Source organism: Octopus bimaculoides, chromosome 9, assembly GCF_001194135.2.
Source record: "Octopus bimaculoides isolate UCB-OBI-ISO-001 chromosome 9, ASM119413v2, whole genome shotgun sequence".
Classification (NCBI taxonomy): Eukaryota; Metazoa; Mollusca; class Cephalopoda; order Octopoda; family Octopodidae; genus Octopus; species Octopus bimaculoides.
The window spans coordinates 87,095,557-87,099,725 of record NC_068989.1 but is presented as its reverse complement, the minus strand read 5'-3'; the positions used below and the strand labels follow the sequence as shown (position 1 = coordinate 87,099,725).

At 38.6% G+C, this 4,169-nt stretch overlaps 1 long non-coding RNA gene across 1 annotated transcript in view; it reads right to left on the bottom strand.

The window, feature by feature from the left end:
- Window positions 1-4,169, bottom strand: part of LOC128248746 (uncharacterized) — a 245,269-nt gene that overhangs the window by 119,076 nt on the left and 122,024 nt on the right. The gene's annotated exons all lie outside the window — the stretch shown is intronic.

Below are 4,169 nucleotides of genomic sequence, written 5' to 3'. Positions count from 1 at the left end.
AGGAACTTGTTCCCTTAGTACATGACTCCGGGGGGTCAGTTCCACTGTGTGGCACCTTGGGTAAGTGCCTTCTACTCTGGTCTTAGCCCGACCAAAGTCTTGTGAGTGGATTTTGTGGACGGAAACTGGAAGAAGCCCGTCCTACACACACACACACACACACACACATATATATATATATATATATACACGTGTATAATTAGTATATCTTAGCGATGAGGTGTAAAGATCTAACATTGATATAATATTCAACATCATGAAATAGATACATGTAACAACATAATGGTTGCTCTATAGTATTTAAGGGTATATATAAGTATGTACACACGCAGACGCACACGTATCAGCGAATATATGTATAAACACCCATACATATATACACATTCTGTTATCTATTCGATTATCTCGCAATTTGATCTGGCAGGTGACAATGTTATTAGTTGAGTATATTTATGCTTATGCTTAATCCTGTAGTCATTGTGTCTTCATTGGCCAATCTGTTTTATCCCTTCATCCATATTGTGTTTAAAATGGCAACTACAAAACCACGTCGACGTTGCAGTTTTCTTTTCTTTATTACTATCATTATCATGCTAAACCAGTGAGATATCAATTATATCTGTAACGGAGACCAATACGTCAAGATGCATTTATTTTGTTGCCTACACCAGAAAATAGCTCGATTATTTTGTTGACTAAACAGAGCTCTTCCATTATCTATTTTTCTGCAATGCCCATGGATGTCTTCTTAGTGATATTTACATACTAAATGGCACTATACATCGAGTTTCTACCTGAGTGTTATGCTTATATATAATCTCATTTAAGGCGCAAATATTTCTTGACAACCTGTTAAATTCCTTCCATTGAATGTTACAGAAAACCGCTGCATTGCCATCTCGCACAACGTATTTCTCAGCAATACAAAGACAACATTTGTGAGTCATATTTACATAGCAAATGACACTATGCATCTATTTCCCAATTTATTTTCATTAACATATTTTCATTTAGATGGCAAACATTCCCCGTTAAAACGTTAACATATTACATTCCTTTCAGGAAACGTCGACGTGTAGGGTCTTATCTTTTTGTATCACATCATATATTCCACTACTTGTTCTGATATAGTTTTCATCGAATCATAAATCACACATTGCAATTTTATCTGTAGTTTTTCTACTATTTCTTTTAGTTAAACAATCACTGCATAACAATCACAGCCAAGCTATTTTGCTTTTCCATTTGCTTTCGGTAAAAAACCGTATGTTTGTATTATTCGATTATTCATATTCTGATCGCTATATTTTGTACCTCTGTAAACACAGAGCTACCTTGTAAATCCTTGTTCATAAGGCTGGAGGAAAATATTCTATCAGCACAAAGAACACCTTTACCACATCTGACGTTACATTTAGGTTTAAAGGCTGATGGGAACGAACGTGATATATAATTTTCAGATTTCGATCGAGTCTTTTGCTCTGATGACATAACATTTAATATGTGCTCTGATATTTTTTTGAACAATCTTTGTTTTAAAGCCTTATTGATGGTTAATCAACATTGATAAAGAAAAATATAGCAGCATGTATCGGGTACACTTCGATGAAAGATGACGGCAATAAATGTTTCAAGTAGTGGACACATACAGTGCCCTGGAGACGCCAGATTAATCCGTGCATTTCGTCGAGGTTTTTTCTCCCAAAAACAATTACGCTTGGAAGATTGCACTGAAAACAGCGATACCGCTTATTTATTTTTCTGAATTTTTATATCATTTGTCTATGTCCAACATCTTCAACTAATTATTTGAAGTTGTTCCTGCTGGTTCTGAGGCTCTTATTTCATTTAAAACAAGAGCACTCAGAGAGAGAAAATCTCCATCAAAGTAACATCAAAGTCCACTCAACGATTAGCCAGAGATGATTTTTAAAATGAAAATATCTGAAATAAACTTGACTGCTCTCACAAACGAGAATACTAAAAATGAACCCGACCGCTCTCAAAAATTAAGTAAAAAGACAGGAAAAATAATCCAGAATCCTTGTCTGGTACAGGGATCGATCCCAAAATTTAATCAGTTCGTGCCAGTCACGAGGCCAAACATCCCTGAAAGTTTCATCCGAATCCATTAAGCGGTTCTTAAGATATCTTGTCCACGGACAAACAAACAAACAAACACGACTGAAACAATATCTCCGCCTTCACTTAGTCGGAAGTAATAATGAAAATGTTTTAGTTATTTCACATCCTCTGAAGTACGGATTTTAGATTGAGATACTTTACCATTTTCTCACATTCCGTGTCTATTATTCTATCAGGAGAGAGGAATGCAATATCGATTAATGAATGCACTGATTTCTCTTTATTGAGTACGACAATTTCTAAACAGAAACGTGGACTTCAGAACCGTTAAATCATCGGCAAATTTATTTGCTGTCATCGGTGTTCTTTATTTCCTCCGATCCAAATGATGATGGTAATGTCTTCGTCTCTGAATATGTTGAGGAGAAGGAGCATGCCCCCAGTGGCTATTTAAACAAGCCTTGCCGTGCCATCGTTTTCCGTCCTGCTTGCCCTCAGAAGTTTTAAAGTGACAGTTCGCACAGCCCGACCCCACTCTTTAGACTTGGACGCCTGGTTGCAAGGACCAGCAAGTTGTAGGTTTACATTGATATACTTTCCTATTCTAGACACAAGGCCCGAAATTTTTGGGGAGAAGACCAGTCGATTAGATCGACCCCAATACGCTTAATTTATCGACCCCGAAAGGATGAAAGGCGAAGTCGACCTCGGCGGAATTTGAACTCAGAACGTAAAGACAGACGAAATGCCGCTAAGCATTTCGCCCGGCGTGCTAACGTTTCTGCCAGCTCGCCGCCTTCATTAATATCGGCTTCTCCAAGGTGAATTACCTTAGAGAGCGAGAGATTCCCACGCATCTTGGAGCTGCCGGAAGGGTGCCAAAAAGGTCGTCGTATCGCCTGAGGGTTTCCACTTCTCGATTTTCTGTCGCAGCTGACTCCTCAATCCATTTCTTTCTCAAGGAACTCACAAGGCATTGAAGGCGTATGATTAGAGTTTCAGCTATAAAGAAGCTAATTGAACCATTGTCGATACTCTCACAAGTGATACTATTTGAGGTAAGACCTGGGAACAATAGTGGCTGAGCAGTTCTTCCGCATTCCTCAAAACCTTGGAACCCGTGAACCAGTGCTCCGCTACTTGATGCAGTCTAAATTCTTCTGATTCAAACCGTATCACGATAAATTATCTTTCCACCTTCCGACACCGATAAAAATACAATCAAGTGGCGATGTTGGATTTTCTTACATCTCTTTTGCTCTTTCTCCCACTCACCCTCAGAACTATCTATCCCAGCCGAACAGAAGCGTTCCGTTAACACGTGAAGTGATACATATGTAGGAGTACAATGAAACAATCAAGAATTGTATCAGAAGGGGTTAATTAAAAAAAAAAATTACAAGAAGAAAAAAATATGAAGGTAGTAGACGTACAGTGGTCAAAGCTGTAATAACTTTAAAACGAGGAAATGGGTTCCGAGAGAGAAGTTACAGTATTTCTGCATAACAGGCAAATATAAAGATGTGTTTGCACAGCAGACATTGTAGAAGATTTGTATTGCATCATCTGAGATGTTTCCGGTTGTCACTTCCTGATATTTGATCCCTAAATGGATAAAGACAAATCTGGAATCGAAGGAAACGTGTGACGGTCAGTGACTGTTACAATTAGTTTGTTGCAGAGTTCAATATAGGAGTTCGATAATTGGAAGTATCGAACACTTCAAGGAAATTTCCTACATATTGACTTCGAATTTTGGCACAAGGCCAGCAATTTCGGGTGAGGGGGACTGAGCCGATTACATCGAACCCGGTGCTCAAATCGTTCTTATTTCTTCGACCCCCGAAAGGATCAAAGGCAAAGTCGGCTTCGGTGCAATAAATTTCCTATATATTGATAGCCAAATGCAACGGAAATCTCTTGTAAAATGAAGTGAATGTTTGTTTCTCTTGCACATCCATCCTTTCAAGTAAGTGAAGATACACCTGTTGCTCCCTCTTCCAATACTCTCTCTCTCTCTCTTTCTCTCTCTCTCTCCCTCTCTCTCTTTCTCTCTCTCTCTCTCTCTCTCTCTCTCTCTCTCT